The following is a 17,541-nucleotide window of genomic DNA, read 5'->3' on the forward strand; positions in this document are numbered from 1 at the left end:
ATGATTAAATTCTAAATTCAAAAATATTCTTCCCTGTGAGTAAACAGCAGCAAACTTCCTATCAGCCAAACTTCCTATCACTGAAAGTCTACATATTAACATAGCAACCTTTTAAATGGCACCTCTAATAAAATATTTTTAAATTGAGGGATTAGGAAAGAGAACTTTTTGGACCCAAAGCAAATATGTTGATAAGTCTGGGAAACAAAATCATCATATCTCTGTTTTATGCTGAATTAAATGAAGCTTAGAAGCAAGATGCTATATCTCTCAGTCCAAATTTTCAACACTGCCACCAGTCGAAATTTTAGAGCAGGTCCACAATTAATCAACAGTGAATACTTACCAATACTTTTCCAAAATATAGCAAAATTTTAAAAATATTCATTCATTCAACAAATTATGTATTGAGTGCTGACAACATACCAGACTCTGTTATAGGTACTAGGGATACAGAAGTGAACACAAATAAAAATCCCTTCATGACACTTGCAATCTAATGGAAGAGACCACCAATAAACAAGAAAGATGTTATTTAGTAAGGTTAGACATTGATGATGCTAGAGAGAAAAATAAAGCAGGGAATGGGAATAGGAAGTACTGGGCTAGGAAATAGTTTGCACTTTTAGACAGAAATTTCAATAAGAAGCTGACATCTCAGTAAATATTTGAAGGTTGAAAGGATATTTACATAAAAATCTAGGTTAAACAGTAACCCAGCAGTGAGAAAAGCAAGTGCAAACGTTCTGAGGTAGGAGCATAACTGACATGTTCAAACAACTGCAAGAAGGCAAGTGTAGTAAGACTAGAATAAGGAAGAGGAAGCAAAATATAATATGAGACCAGAGAGGTAATTAGGGGACACATCAAAGAAGTCTCTAGATCATGTTAAGAATCTTGGCTTTTGCAATGAGTAAAATAGGAATTCACTGGAAGATCTGGAACAGAGGAGTGCTCACTCTGAAATGTTGAAAGGAGACTAAAGGAAGTCATGGGAGAGTTACAGAAGTTATTTTAAAAATCAAGGTAATCTCCTATATTTTTTATGTAACATTTAGGTAATATAAGTATCTTTTAAAAATATATATATTAAAAAAAAGAAAGAAAATGAATGTGAACTTGGTAATTTCAGATAGTGAGAAATGTGATGAGGAAGATGAAAAGGAGTGATGGTAAAGAGCACTGGGGTTAAAGAGGGCTACCTTAGGCAGGGAATTTTCACTGAGGAGGTCACATTTGAGGTACAATTTGAATAACGAGACGGTGCCAATCTGCAGAGCAGGAAAAGAGCAACTGAGGCATGGGAACAAGTAAAAGTAAAAAGGGCCCAGGAATGAGCTGTTGTGTTTAAGAAAACTTAGAAGACTGCACAACTCTATGATGAAAGAGAGCCACTGAATGTATACTTTGGATAGAATGTACATGGCTTGGGACTATTTAACACAGCGAACCATGCAGTAGAAGATGGACTGTGGTTAACAGTAAAAATAGGAGTGTTCTCTCATGAACTATAACAAATGTACAATACTGATACAAGGTGTTAATAATTGGAGGTGTATGGAAAAAATATGCCAAATGTATGCTTCAGACCACCATTAGTGGTAATAGTCTGATGCTGTTCTTTCATAATCTGTAACAAATGTTCTACAACAATGTAAGATGTCGGTGGAGAGGTGATGTATGGAAATTCTGCACGTTATGCATGATTGTTTTGTAAGCTCACAACTTGTCTATATTTTGAAGATAGAGCTATGAAGGTTTGCTGATGAACTGGATGTTGGCTGAGAGAAAAATGAATCAGGAATAATTCCAAGTGCCTGCGCAAGTGCCCACGCGGCAAACTGAGCGCCCAAGCAAGTGAGTCACACAGCAAAGCAATGCCGCAAGAAGAGAGAGACAAAGGGGATAGTCAAGGCAAGGCGCAACAGAAACCAGGAATTGAGGTAGTGCAAGTGACAGGAAACCTCTCTATACATCAGAAGTCCCCAGGATCGAATCCCGGTGAATTCTAAAGGAGAAGACAAAAAGAGAAACAGATACAGAAGATCACACAGCAAATGGACACAGACAGCAACAGACAGCAAAAACAGCCAGGGGGGTTGGGGGGGAGGAATAACTCCTCTGAGATATTAGGTCTGACAAGTGGAGGAATCATCAGCAATTTTTTTTCACAGAAATTTATCATCCATTACATTATTAAAAAGAACAGTACTACATGCCTTATAATGAGTTCCACTAATACTAAAAGATGTAGTACACAAAAACTACCAAAACAGATTAAACCAGTGGCTTTTAAAGGAATGCCTTCTGAGTAATTAACAGAAGAAATTCATTCTATTCACCAAAAGTTAGCTTTTTAACCTATACTACCTCTACAAGAAATACAGGAACTCAACCAACCACATGCAAAGAGAATGAATCAGTCATCAAAAATCTTTCAACACTCTTTTATCTCGGCCACTGACATGCCATCCAGATTGAAAAAGACCCAGAAACTCCGAGGCCATGTAAGCCATGGCGATGGCCATAACGGCAAACACCAGAAGCATCCAGGAGGCTGGGGTAATGCTGCTGGCATGTACTGCCAAAGGATCAACTCCAACAAATATCACCCAGGTTACTTCTGGAAGGTTGGGATGAGACATTATCACTTGAAGAGGAACAAGAGCTTTTGTCCAACTGCAAACCTTGATAAACTGGGTCTTGGTCAGTGAGGAGACATAGGTAAATGCTGCCAAAAACAAAACTAGAGCCCCTCCCATCATTAATGTGGTTTGATCCAGCAACTCAGTTCTGGGGAAGGGACAGTCCCAAAGCAGCCTGTCATTGTGACGATCAAATTTTTCAGCAGAAGAGCTGAAAAGATTAAGGGTGTGAGGAGAGCCTGTGTTCTGGTAGCTTGAGGTCTTAATTGAAATGAAGTTACTTAAATGCTAACATACTTTTCCCCTGTGGTCAGAGTGTAGACTCCTTGACATCTCTACATCCCTACCTGTGCAGCTAATGCTGAGCATAGTTAGCATCAGGAACCCACCATAATCAGGTTCTAGGACAAAGAATGTAGAGGCCTTAGCCAATTAACAAACTGGACCTTATTTTCATCTATAAGAATGGTAGCCTGATGATAATTATAGTTGAACATCTGTTTGCATTGCTTATAGTGGGTGGGAGAATGGACCCTTATCTGTTCCATGGGGATCAAAAGAAGACTCAGTATAGATGAGTCACCTCTACAGAGGGCAGAGTGATAGCAGTGAGGCAGTTCCAAAGGGCTAAATTCCTGATCCTAAAGGTTTCTTCCTGGGTTCCTTATTTTGGACCAAACCATTCTAATTTTAACCAGAATCTATAATTAATAGTTTTTTTTCTAGTTAAAAATGTATTTAGGGAAGCGGACTTGGCCCAATGGATAGGGCGGCTGCCTACCACATGGAAGGTCTGCGGTTCAAACCCTGGGCCTCCTTGCCCCATGTGGAGCTGGCCCACGCATAGTGCTGATGTACGCAAGGAGTACCGTACCACACAGGGGTGTCCCCGCGTAGGGGAGCTCCATGCGCAAGGAGTGCACCCCATAAGGAGAGCCGCCCAGCGCAAAAGAAAGTACAGCCCGCCCAAGAAAGGTGCCACACACACAGAAAGCTGACACAACAAGATGACGCAACTAAAAGAAACACAGATTCCTGGTGCCACTGATAAGGATAGAAGCTGTCACAGAAGAACACGCAGCAAATGGACAGAGAGCAGACAACTGGGGGGGGGGGGGGCGGGGGAAGGGGAGAGAAATAAATAAATCTTTAAAAAAAATGTATCTAGTGGAGAAAATTGGAAAATCCTGAAGGGCAAAAACTGAGTCCAGTTTTCTAGGGTTTATATCTTCCTGCTGAAGCCAAATCATGATAATGACCAGTGTTTGTGTATAAGGCCTCTGAAGAGCTCAGTGTAAATTACTTGCTAAAGCTTTTACAGTTCTGGAATTTCAGACTATTGACCCAAAATAAAACTTGAAGTCTTAAAAAAAATCTTCCAACAGAGAAGTCCAGGACCAGATGGAATTCAACCAAACATTTTGAGAAGAAATAGAGATGCTGTTTAAACTCTTGCAAAAAAAGTGAAGAGGAGAGAAAATTACCCAACACATTTTATGAAGTCAACATCACCCTCGTAACTAAACCAGATAAAGATACTACAAGAAAAGAAAATTACAGACCAAACTCTCTAATGAACATAGATGCAAAAATTTTCAACAAAATACTTACAAATCGAACCCAACAGCATGTAAAAACAAATATACACCCTAATCAAGTGAGTTGAACATGTAAAAACAAATATACATCATAATCAAGTGAGTTTAATTGCTGGTATACAAGGGTGGTTGAACATGAGACAATCAATTAATGTAATACATCACATAAACAAATTGAAGGGGAAAAAACACACAATCATCTCGATTGATGAAGAAAACTCATTTGATAAAATCCTCAATCCTTTATTAATAAAAATACTTCAAAAGATAGGTACACAAGGAATGTTGCTCAACATAATAAAGGGCATACATGAAAATGCCTAAGCCAACATCATACTCAAACGGGGAGGGGCTGAAAACTTCTCCAGTAAGATCAGGGACAAGACAAGGATACACACTGTCATCACTGCTACTCAACATTATGCTTGAAGTTCTAAATAGAGCAATCAGGCAAGGAAAAAAAAAAAATTCATCCAAATTAGAAAAGAGGAAGTAAATCTCTCACTATTCACAGATGACAAGATCCTATGTTTAGAAAATCCTGAAATATCAATAATAAATCTATTACAGATAATAAATGAGTTCAGAAAAGCAGCCAGGTACAAGATCAACATGCAAAAATCAGTATCTTTTTGATACACTACTAATGAGCAAGCTGAGTAAGAAACAAAAAAGTTCCTTTTACAATGGCAACAAAGAGCCTCAAATATCTAGAAATTAATTTAACCAGAAATGTAAAGGATCTGTATTCAGAAAACACTGCTAAAAGAAATCAAAAAAGGGGAAACGGACTTTGGCCCAGTGGTTAGGGCGTCCGTCTACCATATGGGAGGTCCGCGGTTCAAACCCCGGGCCTCCTTGACCCGTGTGGAGCTGGCCATGCGCAGTGCTGAGGCGCGCAAGGAGTGCCGTGCCACGCAAGGGTGTCCCCCGCGTGGGGGAGCCCCACGCGCAAGGAGTGCGCCCGTGAGGAAAGCCGCCCAGCGTGAAAAGAAAGAGCAGCCTGCCCAGGAATGGCGCCGCCCACACTTCCCGTGCCGCTGACGACAACAGAAGCGGACAAAGAAACAAGACGCAGCAAACAGACACCAAGAACAGACAACCAGGGGAGGGGGGGGAATTAAATAAATAAATAAATCTTTAAAAAAAAAAAAAAAAAAAAAAAGAAATAAAAAAAGACTTAAACAAATGAAAGGACTTGCCATGTTCATGTACTGAAAAACTAACCATAAAGATGTCAATTCTATCCAAATTGATTTATAGATTCACTATAATACCAATCAAAATTCCAAAAGCCTACCTTACAGAAAAGTGAATTACCAAATTTATTTGGAAGAGAAAGGGCCTCAAATAGCCAAAGACATCCTAAAAAAGAAAAAGACTCATTTCCTTATCTTGAAGTGTATTATAAAGCTACAGTGGTCAAAACAGCATGATACTGTCATAAACAAAGACACACTGATCAATGGAACTGAGAGTTCAGAAATACCCTCACCTCTATGATCAAATGATTTTCGATAAGCTTACCAAGTCCACTTTTATAGGGAAGAAGAGATTCTTCAATAAATAGTGCTGGGAAAACTGGATATCCAAAATCAAAAGAATGAAAGAGGACCACTACCTTACTTCCTATACAAGAATCAATTCAATATGGATCAAGGACCTAAAAATAAAAGCCAGGACCATAAAACTCCTAGAAGATAAGGTAGGGAAACATCTACAAGACCTTACAGTAGGTGAGGGTCCCTTAAATTTTAGATCCAAAGCACAAGCAACAGAAGAATAAAAAGATAAATGGGATCTCTTCAAAATTAAACACTTCTGCACCTCAAAGGACTTTGTGAAGAGGTAAAAAGGCAATTTACACAATGGGAGAAAACATTTAGAAATCATACTTCTGACAAGGGTCTAATATCCATGATATAAAAAGAGAACCTAAACTCAACAATACAAAGACAAATGAGATCCTACAACTCAACAATAAAAAGACAAATGACCTGATTAAAAAACAACCAGAAAATCTAAATAAACATTTTTCTAAAGAAGAAATAAAAATAGCAAAAAAACAAATAAAACAACACATGAATAAAATGTTCAACATTACTAGCTATTAGGGAAATGCAAATTAAAGCTCATTTGCACCAATTAGAATAGCCACTTGTAGCAGTTTGGTATTACTTATGAATTCCAAAAATAGATATTGGATTATGTTTGTAAACTGATCTGTTCCTCTGGGTGTAGTAGATTGTATTATCTTCAGAGGTTTCACTTTTACTTGATTAAATAATGACTGGGGCTATAATTGGGCCATGTCAGTAGAATATTGATTCCCCAGGGAGGGGGACCACAGAGAAAAACTACACGGCAAGGAGTTTTAATGCTACAGCCCCAGGAAGTAAATACAGAGAAGCAGACACATGAAAAAAGAGAGAAGGCTCCCTTATACATAGCAGAGGCCTGGGGATGAGAGACGAGCCATTAGCCTGATGGTTTACAGCTGGCCTTGTGGAGAGAGCAGAGTAGCTGAGCCATGACAGAAACAAGTACTGGGAGAGAGAGGAGACTTATCCAGCCTACAGCTGATATTGGAAGAAGCTGGGACCACAGAGCCTTAAGAGGAAGAGAAAGCCTGAACCCTTGCAGACATCAGCAGGTATCTTGCTCCAACACATGGCAACAGACTTTGGTGAGGGAAGTAACTTATGCTTTATGACCTGGTAACTGTAAGCTTCTACCATAAATACTCCTTTATAAAAGCCAACAGATTTTTGGTATTTTGCATCAGCATCACTTTGGCTGACTAATACACATACTATTAACAAAACAGAAAACTACAAGTATTACAGTGGATATGTAGAGATAGGGGCACTTATTCACTGCTGGTGGGAATGTAGAATGGCACAGACACTGTAAAAGTCTGGGTTCCTAAGTAAGTTAGATACAGATCTACTGTATTACCCAGCAATACTGCTACTAAGTATATATACCTAGAAGAACTAAGACAAGTGACAAAAACAGACATCTGCACACTGATGTTCATAGCAACATTACTCATAATTGCCAAAAGATGCAAACAACCCAAGTGTCCATCAACCAATGAATGGATAAACAAATTGTGGTATACTCACATGATAAAATATTATGCAGCTGTAAGAAAAAATGAATTCCCGAAACATGGCAACATGGATGAACCTTGAGGACATTATGTTGAGGGAAGCAAGCTAGACACAAAAGGACAAATATTGTATGATTTCATTATTATGAACTAAATATAATGAGCAAACTCAAGGAGTTAATAACTAGAAAATAGGTTACCAGAAGAAAGAGGACAGAAGATGGAAAGTTGAGGATTAATCTATGCAAAATTGGTAAAATATTGTTTTTAAATGTTTGGAAATTAACAGAAATGATAAAAGCATATTTTAGTGTTTGTAATTATCAGTGCTAATATATGGGTATGATAGCGGTTGAAAGGGAAAATCTAAGGTTGTGTGTATCACTAAAAGAAGGCTAAAACATAAAACAGGGGACTATATAGCATAGCAAACCCTTGTGTGGACAATAAGGTTAATAGTGTATACATAAGAATGTTTTTCTCTGAAACAGAACAAGATGTTAATAATAGGGTGATATTTGGGCAAAAATACAACCAAAGCGAACTATGGATTGTAGGGAGTTATAATTATTAGCATTCTTCCATCAGTGGTAAAATAAATGGCTTAGTGTAAGTGAAAGAAACCAAGCACAAATACTACTTATTGTTTAACTCCAGCTATACAAAATATAAACAAATAAATTTATAGAGACAGAAACAGATTAGTAGTTAGGCTGTCAAAGGAAGAAAGGGACTGATTGAAAGGTGACTGCTAAGAGGTAGGAGGTGTTTCTTTTTGGAGTAATGAAAAAGCTCTAACATTGATTGCAATGATGAACGAACAATTCTGTGATTATACCAAATAACACTGATTGTACACTTTAGATGATTTATGAATGTTTCAATAAAATTGATAAAAAACAAAATGAAAGAAAAAACATAACAGCAAATAAGCATAATGGATAATTTAAGAGGGCAAGAAAATGACCTTGTAGGCATCTAAGTTTGCAACCCACACTAGAGAACTTTAAACATACTACAAATCTGGCTATTCTAGGACTATTCAAACCAATGATTATTTTGAGCTTTTGCCTCTTGTCAGTTTTATTAAAATAATGTTCTTCAAGTAACTGTACAATTTGCCTTGTGAGGAATACATTACACTACTTGCTAAATCTAAGGGCAGACATTACAATGCACAACTTTAAGCCTGGCAAAGTTAACATAACTCATTTAACAACAATGAAAAACCAACCACAAAATAGAACCAGATACAAACAACAACATGGAAAATTTCAATATTTCCATTTATAAAGAATATCATCTCAGTTAATCAAGATATTATCACAATAAATTTGACTTTCAGGTTACATTCTTTAACCTCTGCCCTATTTGTAATCTCCTCACATTTATTACCTGTTTCAAAAGCAGTAACCAAACTTATTAAATGGCCAAGTCTCATCTCAAAACAACAGTAAAGTAAGAAGTACATGTATCAATTCAAGTATATTTTGGTACTAATACTAGGTCCATTATCTCCTAACAAAATGTGTCACCTGCCTCAGAATAGTACTTGTTCCAACTAACCAAATATTCAATCTTTGTGTTTTGGTATAAGTGCCAAATCCTAGCAAATAATACCACCTGATGCTTTTTAGTCATGTTACAATTTATACTGCCTTTTTAAAAAATCTAAGCCTCACAATTTTATAATGGACTATTACTATACCCCAATTTATAAATGAAGAATCAGACATTGAGTCAATAAATTATTTGCCCACTGCTTAATCTGATGGCTTCCAATGTCAAGTCCAGGGCTTCATTCATCATATTATGATCTCAGAAGATAAAGGAAACAAATAGTATGCACCGTTGTGACTATGAAAATCAAATGTACAACTATCAGCATATAAAAAATCTTAGAAAAAAAATATTTTAAGTATGCTGAAATTTATATATATCCTTCAAAAATGGAATACACCCAACAAAATTCTCTGGTTAATGGGACATTTCTTCATTCCCCTCGAAATTCCCAAAATATGAAATTTCTCTAACTTCTTCCTTCCCTTTACACTAGCTACAATGTATGCTGACTCGCAAGCCATGTTCATTCTCAACTGGCCAAAAGTGGATCCAGGACTGAAAGACAATGAAATAGATGATGGAAAAAGAGTAACAATCAAATCCTTTTTTACTCTTACACTGTTACCACTAGATCCCCTAGCATCAGTCTTCATTTGCAGCAGTTCCAGCTCTACCCCATCATTTTACTTTCTTCCTAGTTCTATATGCTGTAAGGTAAAAACCCTAAAAACCAAAACCTGCCTTTTTCAAAAACAGAGATAAATCTTATTTGGTATTTTGTAAAGAGATTCCTCCCTAAACCTAATAATCAGAACCTGTTTAAAGTCTTATGTCACAGGTTCTATGTTGTGGTAGTTTGACACTTTTGTGAACCCCGGAAAATCATGTTCTTAAACTAATCCATTCCTGTGAGTATAAATCTATTATAGATGGGATCTTCCCTTTGACTAATTACTTCAATAGGGCATGTCCTAGGCTGGGTCTTCATCCTCTTACTGGAATCCTTTATAAATGGGATAAATATACAAAGAAAGAAGGCCAGAGAGAGAAAGAAACACACAGATGCTGAGAAAGAAAGCCACAAGAAGAAGCTGAACTCAACGGAACCCAGGAGAAAAGAAGCCAGAAGCTCAAAGTAACAGAGCCCGGACAAGACAGAGACCATGTGCCTGACTGCCCAAAACCACAGCCTGGGGAGAAAGCATCTCCTGATGATGCCTTGATGCAATGCCTTTCAGAGCCTCAGAACTTTAAGCTTACAATGTAATAAATTCCCACTGTAAAAGCCAACCCATTTCTGGAATATTGCCTTGGCAGTCTTTTTAGCAAACTAACAACATATGACTTAAGGGAGAAGTAATGAAGAAAAGGAATAGAGGGCAAACTTTCTAAACTCTAACAACAAAATTTTTTAAAAAAATAAAATTAAAAAAAAAAAAAGGAGATTCAAAATAAGTATGGCTAGGCTTCAGGGTAGGAGGTTAAAAAGGACAAGACGGAGAAGCAGACTTGGCCCAGTGGTTAGGACATCCGCCTACCACATGGGTGGTCCGCGATTCAAACCCTGGGCCTCCTTGACCCGCGTGGAGCTGGCCCATGCACAGTGCTGATGTGCGCAAGGAGTGCCGTGCCACGCAGGGGTGCCCCCCGCATAGGGGAGCCCCATGCACAAGTAATGTGCCCCGAAAGAAGAGTCGCCCTGCCCAAGAATGGTGCCGCACACACAGAGAAATGCCACAACAAAAAGAAACACAGATTCCCGTGCCGCTGACAACAACAGAAGCGGACAAAGAAGACACAGCATAAAGACACAGAGAACAGACAACTGGGGTCGGGGGGGGGGGGGGGGAATAAATAAATAAATCTTAAAAAAAAAAAAAAGGACAAGACCACAATGGTCTAGGGGAGAAAAGACACCACGATTAATAGCAACAAGTAATAGGCATGTAAAGATAAACAGATGAACCAATCTCCAGCATCCATAAAAGAAAAGTAGACTGGATCAGGGACCCAAATATGGCCAAGAAGAGTTACTACTGATTTATCCTAGCATGAAAATCACCTGCAACATACCCTCAAACTCTTGGTAGAGCTTATCCCAGTCATGCATTCCCATGGTTTCTGCCAAAGCAAAAAATCAGTTCTATTAACCACAAAGGCTGAGAATTGGGGAAAAATTTTAATTAGGCTTGTCTAGTTATAAGTTAGGTTAGATACAGGCAGAACAATTAGGAAAATTATCTCATAGGAAACCCAAGTAATAGCAAGACCAGGTCTCAAAAATAGGATGTAGAGTGCTGAACTCAAAGTGCCTCTAGGGACCTCAGTACAACACTGGGGACCTCAGCACAACACTAGTGCTGGGTCAGTGACTAACCACTTCTTTTTCTGAACTTTCCGTATAAGAAGATCCATTCAGGGAGTTTTTTGTTTTTTAATTTCAAATTCCTAAGAGAAAATATGATTGGCCCAAAATAACCTTTCAAGCCAATTCCCACATAATTGCTGTTTTCAGTCACACATCAGACTGCACCAATCACAGGTAAACAACTTGAAGACATACAGTACACACAAAAGAAAAACACAGATGCTCAGACAGGAGGAGCTATACAAACAGCAATTTCCAGTAGAAGGCAGTACAGACAAGGGAAGAACCATATCTAATATATTTCATTAGACAGCAGGTCCTTCCCATTATCCACATGTGAAAGAAATCTAAATACATGGGAGACATGTTCCTTTTATCACTATATAGATTTTTAAAATAATTTTTAAATGTTGTTTTTGATAATTACGTTTTATTTTCTCAATTCAGAATAGAATTTTTAAAAAAACACTGCCAATTAAACTGGTCTTTTCTAGAACTGAAAATCCAAACACTACACACAACATACATCTCTACAGAAAATGCGTTCAACCAATCAGTGAAAATCTTTGGAACAAAACTTTAATAACCAAATTAACTGTTCAAGATCAAAGCACAATCTTTATAAAACAAAAAGAAATGGCCAATTACACTGAAACATGCTCAATATCACTAGTCATCAGGGAAATGCAAACGCAAATCACAATGAGCTATCCCTTCACACCCACTAAGCTATTTAAAAAAATAAAAATAGAAAAGTATTGAGAAGGATGCGGAAAAACTGGAACATTACATTGGTGGTAAGCATGTAAAACGATGCACTGGTGTGAAAAACAGTCTGTGAATCGTCAAAAAGTTAAAACATACAATTAATAAATGACCCATAAATTCTCCTAGGTATATACTCAAGAAACCTGAAAACATATGTCCAAACAAAAACTTTTACATAAATGTTCATAGGGGCACTATTCATAATAACCAAAAAAAAAACTAGAAATAACCCATATGTTCATCAACTGATGAATGAATGTGGTCTATTAATACAACAGAGCATTATTCAGCCATAAAACAGAATGACATTCTGATACATACTACAACATGAATAAACCTTGAAAATAAGCTAAAAGAAAAGCCAGATACAAAAGGTTTCATACTATATAATTCTATTTATATAAAATGTCCAGAATAGGCAACTCTATAGAGACAGAAAGTAGATTAGTGGTTGCCAGGAACGGTGGGGGAGGAAGGAAAAGGGGAGGAGGGTGGGTGGAATGGGAAGTGACTGCTTAATGGGTATAGGATTTCTTTTGGGGGTGATGAAAATATCCTGGTTTTAGATAGTGGTAATTGTTGTACAATATTGTAAATGTACTAAATGCCAAGCAAATGCACTTTAAAATGGTTAAAATAGTGAATTCTGTTATGTGAACTTTGCCTCAATTTTTAAAAAAAAATAAGCATTAAGGAACTTACATTTCTGGTCATAAGGGAATAAAGGAAATTCCTGAAATTATCCTCCTTGATAAACAATTAAAAACCACAGAAATAAATGAAATAACTGTTTTCAGACGAGAACAAGCAGCACTGGACAGTGATCTCTAAGAAAAGAGAAATAAATGAAATGAGTGAGCACCATGATTCTCCATCTCTTTTCATGGAGACAATTTCCAGAATAAAGAGTATTCTAGGGAGAATGCAAACCATACCTAGAATTCATGAATAGAGGAGATACAGTTTGAAATTTGGAAAAGCCAAGGACGCTAGAATTTGGGGGCAAAATACCAGAGCTGATAGAACTACACAAAGGAAAAAAGTCCACAAATTTGCAAAAGAGACACACTGAGTCTTTAGCAGAATGAAAATTTTTACATGCATAGTATAAAAACATATAAGACTGAGTAAAAAAACTCACAGGGAAATAACTGTCAGGAGCTGTAAGCAAAAAAAAGTCAGAGAGCAGAGATAGCTGACAATTGTTCCAGCTCTTATTAGTCAGAGAAGACACCTTACTACATTTTTTTTTTAAAGAAATGCCCCATCTTTTTTTTTAGATTTATTTTTTTATTTATTTCTCTCCCCTTTTCCCCTCCACCCAGTTGTCTGCTCTCTGTGTCCATTCGCTGTGTGTTCTTCTGTGACAGCTTCTATCCTTATCAGCGCACCACGAATCTGTGTTTCTTTTTGTTGCATCATCTTGTTGTGTCAGCTCTGTGTGTGTGCAGTGCCATTCTTGGGTAGGCTGCACTTTCTTTTGCACTGGGCGGCTCTCCTTATGGGGCGTGCTCCTTGCACGTGGGACTCCCCTACGCAGGGGATACCCCCATGCAGCACGGCACTCCTTGAGCACATCAGCACTGCGCATGGGCCAGCTCCACACGGGTCAAGGAGGCCCAGGGTTTGAACCACGGACCTCCCATGTGGTAAGCAGACGCCCTATCCGTTGGGCCACGTCTGCTTCCCCATATTAAATAGTTAAAATATTCAGTAAAGACCCCAGAAGGGTCACATACTAATAGAAAAAGCTAAACTAGCATAAAAATAAAAGCTACTGATAACCCACTCTTTAAGAAAAAACTTGAAAACAAGCCTCAAAAGAAACAAACTTATCAGCAAGTAAGGTAACTACCCAAAACAAAAGCCAACATTCTTTAAAGCAAGGGTTCTGAACTTTTTTTGTTCCACAGACCCCTTTGCCAGTCAGGTGAAATGAATACTACTGTAATTTACTTATTGCATACATTCATATATGAAGGAAATGCTATATTTCAGTTAGGGTCAGAGAAAATAAAGACAATAAGTTGATTTTTTTCAATTCAAACTCAAGGACCCCCTGAAATCTTCCTCCCTGGTTAAAAACCCCTGCTTTAGGGGAAGACAACATCATCCACCACACAATAAGACAAATTTCAAAGGCTATGCATCCAATCAAAAATCACTAGTCATGCAAAGAAGCATGAAAATTTGAGTCATAAAATGGAAAAAAACTGGTCAATACAAAAAACAATCCAAAAATGCAGATGGTAAAACAGTGAAAGGACTTTAAAAAGAACCTTCATGAATATATCCAAGGATTTAAAGGGAAATACAAACATAATGAAGAAAATAAGGAAAGGTATAAAAAAAGAACTAAATAGAATGTCTAGAGGCAAAAAAATACAACCTCTATCTAAAATAAAAATTTTAATTATGAGATTAAGAGCATATCAAGTATTTCATAACAAAGGAACAGTGAACCTGAAGACAAAGCAGTAAAAACAAAAAGGTAAATAAAACTGAAAAAGAAAATAAAATGTTTAAAAGCCTCCATAACCTGTGAGAAAATATGAAACAATCTAATATATATGTAATTAGAGTGCAGGGAAAGGTGTAATGGCTGAAAAAATATTTGGAAAAAAAAAATGCCCCAAATTTTCCAAATGTGATAAAAAAATAAATTCCCATGATCCAAGAAGCCTAATGAAACCCAAGTAGGAAAGACACAAAGAAAATCACACCAAGGCACATCATAATCAAACTGCTGAAATTTAATAGCCAGAGAAAAATGGCATTTTACGTATAAGGAAACCTAAGACAACACACTTCTTGTTTGAAATTAAGCAAATCAGAGGGAGGCGGACTTGGCCCAACGGATAGGGCGCCCGCCTACCACATGGGAGGTCCGCGGTTCAAACCCCGGGCCTCCTTGACCCGTGTGGAGCTGGCCCATGCACAGTGCTGATGCACGCAAGGAGTGCCATGCCACGCAGGGGGTGTCCCCCACGTAGGGGAGCCCCACACGCAAGGAGTGCGCCCCATAAGGAGAGCCACCCAGCGCAAAAGAAAGAAAGTGCAGCCTGCCCAAGAATCGCGCCACACACACGGAGAGCTGACACAACAAGATAAACCAACAAAAAGAAATACAGATTCCCGTTGCCACTGATAAGGATAGAAGCGGTCACAGAAGAAGACACAGCGAATGGACACAAAGAGCAGACAACTGGGGTGGGGGGGCGGAAGGAGAGAGGAAAAAAAAAGCAAGTCAGAGACAAAATAACCAGATTTTTAAAATGATGAAAGAAAAGAAAAACCAAACTAAGTATTTTATATCCATTCAAAATTTCATGTCTATCCAAAAATGAAGATGAAATAAAGACATTTTCAGACAAACAAAACTTGCAAATTTGTTGTGAGCAGAATGGCACAAGAAATGTTAAATAGGGAAACGGACTTGGCCCAGTGGTTAGGGCGTCCGTCTACCACATGGGAGGTCCGCGGTTCAAACCCCGGGCCTCCTTGACCCATGTGGAGCTGGCCCATGCGCAGTGCTGATGCGCGCAAGGAGTGCCCTGCCACGCAAGGGTGCCCCCCGCGTGGGGGAGCCCCACGCGCAAGGAGTGCACCCATGAGGAGAGCCACCCAGCGTGAAAAGAAAGTGCAGCCTGCCCAGGAATGGCGCCACCCACACTTCCCGTGCCACTGACGACAACAGAAGCGGACAAAGAACAAGACGCAGCAAATAGACACAGAGAACAGACAACCAGGGGATGGGGGGAAATTAAATAAATAAATAAATCTTTAAAAAAAAAAAAAAAGAAATGTTAAGTAAGGTTCTTTAAGGCAAAAGAAAATGTTACCAGATAAGACACTTGGACCTACATAAGGAGACAAAGTGAGCCAGATATGGCAAATATATGGGTAAATATGAACAATATTTTTCCCATTATATAATCTCTTTAAATGATCATTGACAATTTAAATGAAAATTAGTACCAATACATTGTGTTCATAACCTATGAAGAAATAAAATATATAAGGACAGCAGCAAAAAAAGAGGGGAAATGGAAGTATGCTATTGCAAAATTCTTGTATTATACATGAAGCGATAAAACAATTTATTTTTTTAGGAGATACCAGGGATTGAACCCAGGACCTCATATATGGGAACCAGGCGCACAACCACTGAGCGACATTTGCTCCCCCTTATAACATTATTTTAAGGCAGTGTGAAAATTAAAAATGAATACTGTAAACTCTAGTGCAGGGGTTCTTAACAAGGAGTCCATGAGCTTGAACTGAAATTCAAAAAAACATTATTCTTGTGGGGACACGCAGGTGTGATATATTTATTAAATAATATACAGTATAGTGTGGACTTAGTAAAGGATCCACGGTGTTCATCTGACTGGCAAAGGGGTCTACGGAACAAAAAAGGTTAAGAACCCCTGCTCTAAAGCAATCTCTCTCATGTAAACAGACACAAAAACACACACACACAAATATAGCTAATAAGTTAATAATGGAAATAAAACGGAAACTTTAAAAATGTCCAGGGAGCAGATGGAGCTCAAGTAGTTGAGTGCCTGCTTCCCATGGAAGAGGTCTGGAGTTCAATCCCTAGTACCTCCTAAAAAACAGGCAAACAAATGAAAAAAACAGCACTCTCATTAGGAAGTAGATGTAGCAAAAATGGAAAAAGGAACAGAAGGGACAAATAGAAAGCAAAAAGCAAGAAAGAAGGCACACATGAAACCAAGCATATCCTAATTATATTAAAATATAAACCGTCTAATCCAATTAAAAGACAAACTGTCATATTGTAGCAGTTTGATATGGTTATGAATTCTAAAAATAGATACTGGACTATGCTTGTAATCTGATCTGTACCTGGGCATGACTGAGTTATGATTAGGGCATTGAGTCCCCAAAAAAGGCATAGCAAAGAACAGAGTTGAGGGCTTTCAATGTTGGAGTTTTGATGTTGGAATCTGATGCTGAAGCTGGAGCGCCAAGTAGAGAAGTAGAGCCATTCGCCTGATAGTCTACAGCTATCCTTGTGGGCAAAGCCTAGAGAGCCTCACAGTCTAGGGCTGATCTTGTGGAATAAACAGAGGAGCTGAGCCCAGAGGAACCCAGAAAGCCTGAACCCTCAAGATGTAGGCAGCCATCTTGCTCCAAAACATAAAAATAGACTTTGGTGAGGGAAGTAACTTAGGCTTTTTGGTCCAGTATCTGTAAGCTCTTACCTCAAATAAATTCCCTTTATAAAAACCAACCCATTTCTGGTATTTTGCAACAGCACCCCTTTGGCTAATACATATATGAAATTAAAAAGCAAGACATGCTATGCATACGAAACTCACTATAAAAATTAAAACACAACTATGGTAGAGGGAACAACAAAAAAATATACCATGTAAAACATACCACGATGAAAAGAAAGCTGGAGAGACTACATTAATATCAGACTAAGTAGCTTTCAGAGCAAAGAATATACCA

The 17,541-nt window shown here is 38.1% G+C and overlaps 1 protein-coding gene across 3 annotated transcripts in view; it reads right to left on the reverse strand.

The window, feature by feature from the left end:
• The window catches only part of COP1 (COP1 E3 ubiquitin ligase), a 262,696-nt gene that overhangs the window by 230,693 nt on the left and 14,462 nt on the right, over window positions 1–17,541 (reverse strand). The window contains exon 1 of one of the 3 annotated variants that reach the window (XM_023584129.3): window positions 7,372–7,389. The exons of the other annotated variants lie outside the window; for them this stretch is intronic. The gene's annotated coding sequence lies outside the window, so the exon portion shown is untranslated. Of the gene's footprint in view, window positions 1–7,371; window positions 7,390–17,541 lie in introns of those variants that run through there. 3 annotated transcript variants of the gene reach the window in all.

This window comes from Dasypus novemcinctus, chromosome 13 (genome assembly GCF_030445035.2).
Source record: "Dasypus novemcinctus isolate mDasNov1 chromosome 13, mDasNov1.1.hap2, whole genome shotgun sequence".
NCBI lineage: Eukaryota > Metazoa > Chordata > Mammalia > Cingulata > Dasypodidae > Dasypus > Dasypus novemcinctus.